Genomic DNA, 14960 nt, shown 5'->3' on the forward strand with positions numbered 1-14960 from the left:
CCAATAACCAAACAGAGACGGAAACGAAGAAACAAGACAAGCAAAAAAGAGAAAGGCAAGATGAAAAAAGGTACATCCATAGACAAGATAGGAGAAGGAATAACTTAACCACGACAAGAAAAAAACGAGAAAGAAGAAAGACGAGAAAAAGGTGCATCCATAGTAAAGATAGTAGAAAGAAGAAGTGAACGAGATTGATTGGAATTTCATAAATACAGGGCAGGAGTTTTGATAACACATGGTAGTACAAAATGGGAGGGGCAGAATTTACTTAGAATTAGAACCAACTAAATAAGTAAAAAGGGGTAGTTTTTTAAAAAAGAGAAGTGGTACCGTATGGTTCCTGGTGTTGGGGTACTTCAGCGCCGCTGAGTCCAATCTTTTGGGGATCTGAACCCTGGCCCGTTGCCGAATGCCGACTCACCCTCACCTCCTTTCTTACTTCTGTTGAAAAGAAAATTTTAAATTTGAGAGAGAGTAAAGTATACATTTTTCTTACCTGCTCTGTTTCAGTTCGGCATCAAGTTCCACGACGGCCGCTTTGATCCCCTCGATAGCGTAATCTAGTTCGGGATGTGACTTTTCTGACGGTGGCACAGCTTGCTTACCATCGCGCTTCACGGACTTCCCTTTTTTCCATTTATAAAGAAGAGGACCTTTTCTAATGTCCCACTCGTTACCTTTAAGGCCATTCAGGGGATTGCTCGCGTCTTCTGCTTCCAAAAATCGGACGATAGCAGAGTTTTTTTGGCAATCTACCCTTTCAATCGGTCCAAATTTGTCAAACACCTTTTCAATCACGTCTTTTGAAACGCGCGGAATGTTCCGTACGATCAAAACCTGGCAATAAAAAAAACTAAAAACTTGCTCCGTTTAAACGTAAACTACAACAACTTACATTGGACACCGCGTCAGCATCATCTTCAGGGTTCGCCCAACATCTATTCTGCTTCCAAAAAATTTCAGGCCGGAAGTGCTGAGGCGCTGCTTAGCAATAGAAGCCGACTTGTGTAAGTCGTATTCCAAGAAGCAGAAACCGCCGTTTTCTTCAAGATCCGGGGACTTGTAAATGATAACTTCCGTTAGACCGGGTGATGAAGTTGAAAAAACCGACACCAGACAAAAGAAAGAAAGAAAAAACCTCCAGATATCTTAATCTTCCAATTGAAAAGACAGAAAAAAAAGATTATTTAACCTGCAAATCTGTTGAATTCGGCAATGATCTCAACATCGCCCTTGGAGTTGGGAATATTACCCACAAAAAGGCGTAGTTCAGAAACTCTCACAGGATCTTTCATATGACGCCATCTCATTTTCATTTCCAAATCATGCAGCTAGAAGTATGTAAAAACAAGACCGTGAAATCGACTAATAAAGGAAGTTTGTTTTGCCAGAAATTACAATCTTATCTCGTTCACGGCTTCTTTAGCGGCTTCGGTTGTAGTGAAAGGGACGAAGGCATATCTACGGTTCAGATTCGTAACGGTATCCATGATGAGCCGAACCTCCCAAATCGTACCGCATTTTTCTAGCAACGGAATCAGATTATGTTCCAAAACAGAATTGTGAAGATTTTAACAAACAACCTGAGAAAAAATTTGTTAAATAATATCGTTGAAACTGTCCATTTAAGCAAAGGGGCTAACTTATGGTACAATGCAAGGGTTTTAGGCCTTGCCAGTTTGGTGGTGGTCCATACATCCTCAGTCCCGTTTTCACATCCAGCATGAAGCCAGTTATGTCCACTATGGCATTGATGTTGTCTTCGACTAACTTTTCCATCAATGACAAAACTTCTGATGGTCTGTCTTTGGATGTACAAAAAAACTCGCTTGCTGGAGGTAACTCACTTGCTGTTGGTAACTCTCTTGCCGGTCAGATGGTTCTACTAACACGTAGCAGTTTTTGGCAGCATGTAGTTTGGAAATCTTGGGTTCCAGCCATGGCATCCTGAAATATAAAACTAACAAGAATTAGCCACAATTGAACATAAAATATTTTACTCACAGTAACTTACCCTCCATGGTAAACATTTACTTCTACACCACACTCGACACACACAAAAACCCGGATTCAGTCTCTTCGGAATTTTCGTAAATGCAATCACTTTGGGACATTTTATTTTTCAAGAATCAATAAGCAGTCAAGAGTGGTCAAAAGCGGTTGTCAAAACCTCAAACTAACTAACCAAGCCCCTTTGTTTTGATAACATCAGGTGGTGTCTCGTGACCACCAAACTCAGAGTCCCATACTCAGCCGCAACTAAAGAAATTGAGAAAGCTGTCCAAAGAACTCGCTTTGATGCTTAAGAACATCTCAAGGAATTAAGAGTCTATTTGTGGAGGGAAAAACCGTTTAAAGTTCGATCCTTCAATTGCATTTGCTGACCAAAATCCTACCCAAAATTCCCATTCTAGTGACAAGAGCGCTGACTATAAAGAAGACGACAGCGATGAGTATCAGGAGTTATCAAGTGACGAAGAAGAATCCCCCGATCAACATGATTTCAATGTTTTAAAGAGTATTATGGCGCTGATGTTAAAGACTATTCTAGTAGATTGTAAAATGCTAACAATGAAAAAATTCTTATCAGTTTCCTCGTATTCCTGATGGGAATGGAAAAATGCGTCTGAGCTATAGAAAACAAGTCTCTGATCGTCTTTATAACGACCCAAAATTTCAGCTAAGAAGGCACACTCATCTACCTAATAGGAAAACAGTAGTTGATAAAGTCGAATCTAACGAAAAACTTGATGTAGAGCATTGGGAAATTTTTAGCACTAGCCATGGGATTGCAACTCGTGGAGTAAGTATAAATGAGAATTATCTCTAGGTATCTTTATATATTTTCCTGTTCTATTAATAAACCTATTTCTAAACCAAAATCTTTGAATCTAATAGCAATATATTTTGAAATTAAACAAAAATTTTGCTTCTCGTACATACTTTCGAGGAGTTGCCAACCCTTCGTTGACGATAATCTGTAATTTTTAATTAAATGTGAAATGTGAAATTGTTTTCCTTTTTAAGAGGTTAGAGAAGGGATGTTTTAAATTTGAATAAATTTTGGTATCACTATAGTTAGAAATATATGACAACCCAATCAAAAGATTAACCGTAATTGTATTGCTATTCATACACACAGCTTAAAAATTCGAAGTTGAAAGGCTGCCCACATCTGCTATTGACAGTATGCGACACTTACTTTCGCCTAACTGTGGAGAACGTTCCGAAGTCTAAAAGCCAACACTATGTAGTCCCACGATTATACTTGATATTTCCGTTTTTTATGTCCAAAGCACATTTATTTAAACGCAATTAGCCGCTCCTCAGGATATCCATTCGTTACGTCAAATGCATATCCAAGGTAGGATGTAGAGAGGGATTATTTTTTAATTTTCAGCATCCGAATTCTATCAGTGTTTTCAAAGTCATATTCAACGCCATGAAAACGCATTTTGAATAAAACCCATTCTTGTTATCCGAGTTTCGATTTTTTTCGTCGCATTTTTTATCGCGTTTTCTAGTGGGCCGTGTTCTTCATGTCATGAAGAAACATTGTATCGAACGATTTTTTTTATTTAGAACAGAAAGCCTTTATTTAAATGTTAAAGTTTTGCGCTTTTTCACAAATTTTATGCGCATTTTTTCATTCAAATTACAGCTTAGGTCATTTAAATAACTTAAGAATTATAAAAAAATAACGATAAAAAAGCGAATATTTTTCTCTTTCTAACGATTTATTATTATTCATTTCTAATTTTTCCTTCATGTACCTAGGAATTTCACGCACGAAGTTCAAATATCAAAATAAGCTGGTCTAGTGAGGCCACATGCCTTCACCTGAACTAAACACTGTCTTGACTAATGACAGGGACTGAAAGCCAATACTGATAAGAATTTTTTAAAAATTTATTTATAAAGCAAAGTACCCCGCCATCAATGTAGAGTTTTCGGTGAATTTGTAAATGATCTGTTTTGTGTAATTTACCAGCGGCTGTAGGGGGATTACCTAATTTACCCTCTTCAAGGAAAACATATCGCATTTTCCGTGGACTCACTGGTGGCATTCCCGATTGAGGAACCCAAATCAAACCCGCACCGTAAAACCTCTTATATGTTTTCGGAGAATACATTAACGTTAAAGGCTGCATTGTTTTTTAAAGCTGTCTTTCAGAAATTTGAAAAAAAGGCACGGTAATATTCACACTAATGTTGCATTATGTTTACACGGTCACTATTCTGTCTCAAGAAACATACAAGTTTCTTCTTCTTCTCCAAAATTCTACCAAATTGTGCCGTGAATAAAAAAAGGCCTAACCCAGACGATTTTGGATCAAACGTCAAAACTACGTCGTCTACGCCACCTAGCGAGTTCTCGGTCATAGCGTATATGGTCTCGATGGTCGGACTCAGTTAAGTATTACGCTAATGGATTAATTATCATTTAATTGTAATTAAAGTTTATTAAGACTAATTTGTCTTTATACCTCTAAAGGGTTCAAAAGCTGGAACTCGGATACTTGGAATCGGATGATGTTGAGCCATTTGAAAGCAATCCCGCCCCGAAAGATCGAAGATGTCCAACAGGTGGCGCAGGTATACGTAAGAAAACTAGGGAATTCCCACCCCTTACATGTGGGAGAAACACGGAAACAAAACACTGGAAGCAGTCGAGTGACTCAAGTCAAGCGAAGCACATTCATGGAAATGTTTGAAAAATTATTCTAAGATTCAAAGGAGTACAAGAAGGGCCAGACAGCCCAGTTGATCCCTAAATTCCAAGATTTGACCTTAGAAAATTTGTAATTTTGAAATGTAATTTAATTAAATGGTTAGGTCAATACTTAAAAGTGGTTCAAACTTTGATGCGTTTCCTTGATTTATTTTCAAGAGTATCGTGTTTCTTCTTCTTGGTGTATTCTGTTAGTTTTCCATTTATATTATTATTATTTTTTATGGCGATGAAGATTGAATTCTGATTTTTGAACTAATTTCCTGCTTTCTTCTACTCATCAATTGATGGCCCAATTGATGATCGAATGGCTGCCGGCCAGATCCTTTTTCTTAATTTTTTGGTTCTCCTTGACCAACACTGCGACTTCTTTCCTATCCAGAGTAACTGAGAATTCTTCTGAAACTGTTTCGTCGTGATTAAATTCGCTTGTGGATGATGGCCGAGGGATCATTGGTTTTTTTAACCCAACTGGGGCGCTCTCGTGCTCGCAGAAACAGCGAGTACAGTGTGCTCCAGTTGCTGGCCCACCAGCTTCGTCCGAAGAGCTTTGAACACGTGCCCCTTCCTCATCATGCGGAGGCTTCTTGTTACCCTTGGATCGACTTGGCCAGTCCCACTTCTCAAGCAAGTAGTATTGCAAAGGTGGCCAAATGGTAATTTTGGTTACCGCTACAGCTGCCAATCCAAAAACACCTTCAGTCATGTAAAGGCCCCAGTTTGCAATTTCGTGATAAAAATCACTTTCTGATCACTGGGAACTCATTACTAGCCAACAAAGATAAAATTGTCAAAACTATGCAAGTCGTGGACGAGTGCGAGGGAGGAGGAAAGAGTGCGAGACAACCGTTCGCCAACGTGGTTGGAGAGAGAGAGATATGATGAACAGCATGTAATAACATAAATGCTTCCGATGTCAATAAACTTCATAAACTTGTGATCTCTACAGGAAAAGGTGTAAATATTTAATAAGTGGCCTGTTTATAAATTAAGATTAACATTTAAGTACCATTTTTTTAATAAGTCAGATTTTTTTCCAGCAACTTGGAAAGTACGACTGTCAAAGACTGGCAACAATTTTCTTTTTTTATGGATTTCTAAATCCGGTCACAAGTGATGTAGCACGAGATCTCTGAATTTTTGGAGATACCAATCTCAACAAGTCTAGTACAAGTTCCAATGTCAGTGTACTTGAATTAATTTAAAAGGGAAATTACTACCAGAAGGGTAATGAAAGATGATCAATTCATATAATGAGTCAAAGGTCAAATTCATTGGATGAGGTCAAAGCTAACCATTTCTGCTAATGTTGAATATTTGATTAAACGGGCCAAATGCTCAGAACTGAATTTCCTCGGTGCGGTACTTCGGACTAGCTGTATGACGGTGTTCGACCGTTTTTAACCTTTACTTCCTGGAGTTGTAAGGTGGGTTGTGAGATGCATGAGGAATTGGGCCTTACGTGGATCGTCTCACGCTCGGACCGTTTAGACCGCAAACTCCTCATCAGTAAACGGAGATTGCTCCGAGTACTGATACTTAGAATAGTCCCACAATGGTAACATGGCTAAAGTTCGGACTCTCGCCCGACGAAACGCGTCTTTGCCTACCCAAGAAAATTTTCTTAGAGCGCAGAAAATTAACTTTGACGCGATAAGTTCTTTGGAACATAATTCGTTCAATTCAAATGATTTCAAGATTTAGGAAATTATATAGAAAATCTCCTTCCTAGTTCTTTATTATTCCGTTGATAGAGAGTAACTAGGTTAGAAAAAACATTTTTAGATGATTCACTTTAAAAGACGAATTTTAAAATGCCTGTTTCATGGGATCCCTGATGAAGTGGAATGTCGCATCTAGGAACCACGTCTTGCAGTCCTCCAACTGTCTCTTCCATACTTGTGTGAAAAACAGTAGAAGGCGAGCTTTATTTGTGCCATGGCCAGCGAAGACCGCTCCTTGAAAATTGTTAGGAGTGAAGAACTGTAGGTGGATCTCAAAAAATGGCTCGTCTTTCTTAGAATTAGGAGGCATAGATTTGGATCTCAAATATTTGCAATAAGTAAATATGTTATAATTCAGTATATAAATGATTGCAATGATAGGAAAAAGCATTCCCTTAACCGCCTAGTCACATTTTCTACATCCGGCCCTGCCATCTTCTTGTTCTTCTTCAATTCATAAAAAATAATCCTTTTAGGAGGCTTAAACTTTTCTAGTAGGGCTTCCTTTTTAGCGTTCTTAAAAATTGGAATCTTTCAAAGAAAATAGAAATTTAATTCATTATCAGTTCATTGATTGGCTGAAATTTACAGGTTTACTCGCTCTTGGTTCCCATGGTCTGGCGGATGATTATGATGGACTCCACTGTCTTGATTGTGTTACTTTTTCTGAAGGTCTTCTGGGCTGTAGTCAACAAGGTAATTTCTTCCCAACCGATTTTTTTTTAGTTATTATCGCTTTGCATGGGTCTTGAAGCCGTCGGGATGAGCAACGCCAAGTGAAGGATTTACAACTAATACATTTTTTAGTGTAGAAATAACCTAGGGAGAATCAAAAGTAAGTTATCACATCATCACTTTTGTTTTAATTGGTTACCTAATCCATTTGTTAACTTGACTTTTCCTTTGTTAGATCTGTCAATGTGAATTTTGTTAACTGGCTCCTTTGGTTCTTCAAATGAAGATTGCTGACAGAAGAAAACTGAATGCAGAAATACTGTTATAAATTTTCATCAAAAATTCCTTACTTTCAATGTTGATTTAATCGGTTCCACGGGTGGCTCAGCTCGTCCATCATCACTCTCGGATTTTGCCTTGAAACAGATGGTTCAGCGACGCTGCTTCCACTAAGTCTTTCGACGGAGGGTTGAAAACTGACTTCTTTCCGGGATTCGGAGTTTTTGCTGGCGTGGCACAAGTTGCTTTCTCGTCACACCCCTCGAGAATCAGTTTCAATGTCCTCTCTGTTTCAGCAGCTGCTACTTCGTCGAGCCCCTGCGAATGGGATTTCGTCACGGGCTTCGGCCGGACTAGCACCTTGCCTTTCGTCAGTTTCGGCGAGATTGGGCTCAGCAGAGCCGGTACGTTCAGGGACTGGTCGTCAACTTCCTTTGAAGCCGCTGTCTTTTTCCTACTTGCCGTTGGTTGATTGGAAGCCGCTTTTGGTGTTGGTGTATGGCTCTTCGAGGCCAGTGGCGAGGGATGAGTTCCTGGGTTCGCGTGTCGAGAGATTAATGCCAGTAACTTTGAGGTAACCGGGTCACTTGACGTGCCTGGTATCGCAAACTTTCCTTCGGCGTTTGCCGCTTGCAGTTGATGGAGGGGGTCATCGGGTAGTGTCGGGCTTCCGATTGGTGTTACAAACTGTACTTAGTAATGCCGTGTTACACTGCACGACCTGCTGTCGTGGACGCTTTCGCTCGAACTCTTCGCGCCGATCCTTGGCGTTTTACTCGGCTAGCTTTACTTTAGCCTCCTCTATCGTGTCACGTTTCCTCTTTTTAGCTGTGTGAACCCCGTATCGTCCTCTTTGCCCCTTCGAATCTTGACCTCGTCCTCGTCGATCTTGGCTCTTTGCTCCGGGGTTAAGAGAGCTAACGCGTCTCTTTCGAGCTTCGCTGCCAAATCTCCCACTTTGTTTTTAGGCTTTGCCTTCTGCAAAGCCAAAAGTGGTGTGGCACCCGTCAAGGTGAAGAACTCGAGTGGGAAACAGAGTTCTAGCAAACGCCAGCCCTTTCTCCTTTCGTCCTTGATCCCCCCTTTTCGTCGTTGCTCACGAGCTTGGCGGCGTGTTGCAGTAAAGCTTTAGTCATGCGCGAGGCAATGGACAAAGAGCCTACATTTATAACACCTGCACTCAACAGCTATCGCGTAATGAAGCTGGATGTTCCTCCAGCTGGATGCAAGGTTTCCTCTATAAGTGGACCATAACAACACCATTTTGCCAACCGTTCTTCCCGGCAGAATTTGCTTAAGGATTCTACTAGGCCTCAAGTTGTCCAAAACCTTCCAATAATTGTTCGGCCGAGTGACGCCTCATTATCGAGACGGGTCAAGAAAGTCAGTTGGGAAGACAAGTTCAGCGTCTTCTTTTAAAAGATAAGAAAATAATAAGACAATTTTAAATGAAAAAATTCAGAAATTAAGTCATTACTATATAATTTGACCATTCACTTTTTTCCAAAGAAAACAAATACGAAATTTCACAATTGGTTATACATCACTGTACTAAAGGGGGTTTTGTACAGTGATGTATAACCAATTGTGAAATTTCGTGTTTGTTTTCTCCCTTTTTAAACAATCGGTATTTCAGCATTTTCTCTCTGCTTCGCCCATTTCTTTTAAATACGTGTTCATTTTGAGAAGTAGCTTGATTAGCGCCTTTACAAGGAGCGACCACTATTATAACATTATAAATTAGAGAGGATCAGAGCACTCTTTTGAGATTTTAAAAAAATAATAAGGACAGGGAAGTTGCCATACATGAAATGGGGAAGCTGGGAGCTGTCAGACTCAGATGGATTGGTCATTTTGTTGGCATTGCAACGCGAATAAATGGTGTCGAAAAAGACGTAGTAGCGACCGGACAGAGACAGCTCGACCTGTCCTTGGACGAAATCTTCTTCAAACTTGTGTATAGGGCCGTCTCGACGATGATGCGAGTCAGGGATTCGTCATTTCCACTCTCATCTTCAGCTCCTACAACTAAGCAACTGAACTCCACTAGAAGACGGTTTTGAAATTTCCAAGGCGACCAGTGTTTTGCAGTGTTTACATTTTGCTGCACAATTTCCTTCCATTTGTTTTCGTCTCCACCAGGTTCTTTATTTGATAAGACGCAATTGTAACAAAAAATTGACTATTGAAACTGTCCTGCCATGGCTTTATTTCTTTTGACATATTCCAGCTCAGTCTGTTTAATGTCAGCGTTGTAAAAACAAAAATATTTTCCAACATTCACAAATAGTTTATTGCATAAATATTTTGTTTAGGTGAGCCAATTTAGATGTTTGCATGGACAGCCTCTTGATCCTGAGTGGACAGCCTTGACAAAAAAACATTTGAAAGGTAAAAATCGAGAGAAAAAACTTCTCTGGTATACATCAGAAGACATCACTTTGAAACAAATCTACACAAAAAGGATGTTGAAGGGTACATAGTAATAAAATGTTATTAAACTTCACTGATCACGAGAAATCATTAATTTTTTATAACAATTAGGCTTGAACATGAGTTACCGGGAAAGTTTCCTTATACTCGTGGTCTATATCCTACAATGTACTCCCAAAGGCCATGGACAATCAGACAGTATGCAGGTTTCAGCACAGTCGAGGAAAGCAACAAGTTTTATAAAGAAAACATTTAAGCTGGTAAGCAAGGTTTGGGTGTGGCTTTTGATCTTGCTACTCACTGTGGGTTAGTAAAAACATATTTTAGTCTTTAACCACAGATTTACATAATATTCATAAAATGTTAGGTATGAATATGAAAATCAACGAGTTTATGGTGGTGTAGGAATGGCTGAAGTGGCTATTGACAGTGTTGAGGACATTCACTCGGACGTTCAACTCAATTAGTGTATCTAGTTATCAAATGCAAGAGGCTGGTGCCACTGCAACTCTTTAACTGGGATTCACCATGGCTCATGGCATTGAATAATGTCTAAAAGGCCTAACATCAGGTTTTACAATCGATATGTTTGCACTAGTTCTTTCTTTCTTCTTTGGCATTGGAATGAATTTTTACATGGTACAACAAATCTTGTAAAATTTATAATCCCTTTAACTTTTAATTATCTGTTCTGCGTGCAGGAAATCGCCGAGTTAAGGGCAGCCCGTCGTCTCTGGGCCCATTTGATCCAAGAAAATTGAAGTCTAAAGAGCCAAAAATCATTGGCATTGAGGACTCATCGTCAGACGTCTGCTGGTCACTGACAGCTCAAGATCCGTATGATAACATTATCCGCACGACAGTTGAAGCTGCCGTTTATGGTGGTACCCAGTTCCTTTAAGACCAAACATTTGATGAAGCTTTGACTTTACCTTTCAAGTTTTCTTCCCGCATCGCTCGTAACACACAAATCATTCTGCAAGAACAAACAGGAATACCAAAGGTGAGACCTATTATTGTTAAACATTGCTTTAAATATTTATGGGAAATTCTCTCAATAGATCATCGATCCATTGGCCGTCATTTATTTGTTGGAAAACCTAACTGACGAGGTTTACTACAAAGCAAAACGAATTGTGGATGAAGTGGAGCAAATGGGTGGTATGTCAAAAGCTGTAGCTTTTGGGTGGCCCAAACTGAAAATCGAAGAATGCGCAGCTCGTCGCCAAGCTCAAATTGATTCAGACTATTGTACTTTTCTTTTATTTCCATTCTGACTGGCAAAACTTAATCGCAAATATTTGAATTTTTCAGAGACGATCGTTGGTGTCAAACAACAAATATCAACCCGAGAACTTCTTATTCTTCTTTTTCTTACGTAGTTCCGGGCAATCTCGAATGTGGTGAGTTTTGGAATTGCAAGTTATGCATTAACCCTTCTTTTTTTCCACTCTTTTTTTCTGGAACAGGTTCCTCTTCGACGATAGGAAAAGTTGCATCTTGGACGACTGAAACCGTTTCATCTTGGACGACTGGAACCATTTCCTCTTCGACAACTGGATGAGTTTCCTCTTGAATAACTGGAACAGTTTCCTCTTGGACGACTGGAACAGTTTCCTCTTCGACATGTACATCAATTTTCTTCTTTTTCTTACGTGGTTCCTAGCAATCTCGAATGTGGTGAGTTTTGTAATTGAAAGTTATGCATTTACCCTTCTTTTTTCCACTCTTTTTTTTTCCTTTTTCTTCTGTTACAGTTTCCTCTTCGACGACAGGAACAGTTGCATCCTGGACGACTGGAACCGTTTCCTCTTGGACGACTGGTACAGTTTCCTCTTGAATAACTAGAACAGTTTCCTCTTAGACGACTGGAACAGTTTCCTCTTGGACGACTGAAACAGTTTCCTCTTAGACATGTACATCAATTTTCTTCTTTTTCTTACGTGGTTCCGGGCAATCTCGAATGTGGTGAGTTTTGGAATTGCAAGTTATGCATTTACCCTTCTTTTTTTTCCATTCTTTTTTCCCTTTTTCTTCTGGTACAGTTTCCTCTTCGACTACAGGAACAGTTGCATCTTGGACGACTGGAACCGTTTCATCTTGGACGACCGGAACCGTTTCCTCTTCGACGACTGGATGAGTTTCCTCTTGAATAACTGGAACAGTTTCCTCTTGGACGACTGGTACAGTTTCATCTTGGAAAACAGGGACCGTTTCCTCTTGGACGACTGGTACAGTTTCCTCTTGAATAACTAGAACAGTTTCCTCTTAGACGACTGGAACAGTTTCCTCTTGGACGACTGGAACAGTTTCCTCTTCGACATTTACATAAATATTCTTCTTTTTCTTACGTGGTCTGGGCAATCTCGAATGTGGTGAGTTTTGGAATTGCAAGTTATGCATTTTCCCTTCTTTTTTCCACTCTTTTTTTTTCTTTTTCTTCTGGTACAGTTTCCTCTTCGACGATAGGAACAGTTTCATCTTGGACGACTGGAACCGTTTCATTTTTGGACGACTGGAACCATTTCCTCTTCGACGACTGGATGAGTTTCCTCTTGAATAACTGGAACAGTTTCCTCTTGGACGACTGGTACAGTTTTATCTTGGAAAACAGGGACCGTTTCATCTTGGACGACTGGTACAGTTTCCTCTTCGACGACTGGATGAGTTTCATCTTGGACGACTTGAATAGTTGCATCTTGGACACGGATGTTGGCTATCGATTCCGTCAATCCAACGGGAGGGTCGCGCACAACGTGGGTACTTGGGCCTTTTCTGATCGTGAAGTTCGACACTGCAAAAACCAAGAAAGAAATTAGTTTTCGGTAAACTAAAGGTCCGTATTAAATGTTTAGGTCATTACTTAAAAGTGGTTCAAACTTCTGTTGGTTGTTGTTGGTGTCAACGTTTCTAAATGATCACAAAATGTCCTATAATTTTTTTTCAATCAAAACGTTTCGATTCCTTGACAGCCAACCTACAAATATTCCATGTTTAAGTTTACATATAAAAGGAAGGAAAGTAACATTGAATTATAATTACGAAAACTTGGGATCCTCTGTTGAGAAACAATCAACATATCCCTCTGACTCAAAAAGGCCGTCTATATGTTGGTTTATTCTTTTGGATGCTAAGATGTTTTATGTCAGATTTAAACCCAGTTTTCCAATTGAATTGCATCCGATTGACATGCTGCTGCAATACGAGTTTATCCTTTAATCTAAGATGATTAGCCATATCTTTATCTCATTCCTGTCAGGAATTTGTTATTCAACACTCTGGTGATATGACTTGAGGGCCCGATGAAAAAATACTGCTAAGAAGAAAACAACCCCCCCCCCCCCCCCAAAAAAAAAAAAAACTACAAACAAACGAACAAAACAAAAAAAAACTTTTCTTACACTCAGAGGAAATGACGTTCAAGACTACGACCAGGAATACGACCAGTTTTCTAGTAGAGGTAATAATCTTCACACAATAGGAAAATGACTCCGGTAGGCTATCTCGCCCCTGCTGCTGTACAAACTATAAGAAAGCGGAAAGCTGATTTGTACTTTCATTACATAAAAATAAGAAGAATATCAAGTCCAGAAAATTCATGAATGCTCAAACAAGGTACCCTGAATCAAGTATAAACAATTATTCAGGAATCTTTAATGTTTCTTGAGAAAAGGAAGATAAAAAAAGGAGCTAGTCACCATTTTGTTTTCTTAAATAAGAGCAACATAAGGTCACTTTTTTTATTCTTATTCCCCCCACTGCTGGTCCGAGAGAAAAATAAATTTGTAATCATAGGCAACATACTCTCCCTTTTTTTGGCTAGTTTTTTTTTCTGGGTTGGCCATGGTGGCCTCAATTGGGTCTTTTTACCCAACACAAAAATTTTACACAAAGGTTTACAAAATTAAGGCAAACGTACACGCCAAAGTTTTTTAAAATAAAATTCCCCGTATGATTAGTCCCCAACAGCACAAAAACCAGTGGGTGTGCACAAAAAATGACCACCGGACCACGTGAGTTACGGAAAGAGTTGGAAAGTGTCCAGCAAGGATATCCTGCGACGGGCATTACAAATTACGGGACACATACACGAGATACACGCACACGCACACACACACACTTTAATAATTGACAAGAGTATATAAGTGAAGGTATTTACATCACGCGACTGCCCCAAAAAAAATCTCGTGAAAAGGCGAACAGAAATGGAGGAGACACGAGTTGAGGTATGTTGATGCGAGACGAAAAATTCCCAACTGATCTCGTGGCTGCAAGCTCTTCCACCCTTCGTCTCCAATCGGATACTCTTGGTGTGCTCAGGAACGCTAACAAACGAGATAAATAACAAAGTCTAGTTTTGTTGGCTTCCAATTAGGCTACACTCTATTGATGTGGCAGTCAGCTGCCCATTGTGTGAAAATGCATCGCCATCCACCACCATCACAGATCCCAACAACAACTTGGCAAATTGTAAATAAACCTGAGAACTGGCTACTATTTCTGCACACGATGATTTCTTTCTGGACCTTGGTCCAGCTTGTCAAAGTACATACCAAGCCCTGGATGCGTTTCAGCTAAAATCTGAGAAGGCCAAATCAAGTAAATGAGCTTACATAAAATCATTTGATAAGTCCCATATTAAATGTGACTGTCATTATTTGTCATTATTTTCTTTCAGATCCACGGCTGCCATTAGCTCTAGGCATAGAGGAACTGTTGTAACTATACCCATAATACCTTTCAACTGATCACCCTTCTAGTTTATGTTTTACTTTGAGCAACCTTTGCATGACACTGGCTTGCGTTACACCGTACGCGCTAGAGAGACCCCTTTTACTTGAAAATGCTGCTCGATGACTACGAGCAGCATGACTTCTCTTCCTCGTTGTTTTCCCTTCCAAGTTAAACGGCTTGTCGTTCCGTCCGGCTTGCAGTTTCTCTTAGGAATTATATGCTGGCCGGGAATATATAAACCCCAGAAATACTCCCAAATACCAGTGTCGTACTCAACTCTCTACTGTGTCACCTCTGCTCTCCAGATTGCAACGCTTGTAATACTTTTTATTCTGATACCGAAAATACATTTAGTTTGGCCCAAGTGCTTCATTAGTCAG

The 14960-nt window shown here is 39.7% G+C and overlaps 1 pseudogene; it reads left to right on the forward strand.

Moving 5' to 3' along the window:
- Positions 1-10206: 10206 nt before the first annotated feature.
- LOC124336740 lies at positions 10207-11123 on the forward strand (annotated as a pseudogene).
- Positions 11124-14960: the final 3837 nt, after the last annotated feature.

Source organism: Daphnia pulicaria, chromosome 4 (assembly GCF_021234035.1).
Source record: "Daphnia pulicaria isolate SC F1-1A chromosome 4, SC_F0-13Bv2, whole genome shotgun sequence".
Lineage (NCBI taxonomy): Eukaryota > Metazoa > Arthropoda > Branchiopoda > Diplostraca > Daphniidae > Daphnia > Daphnia pulicaria.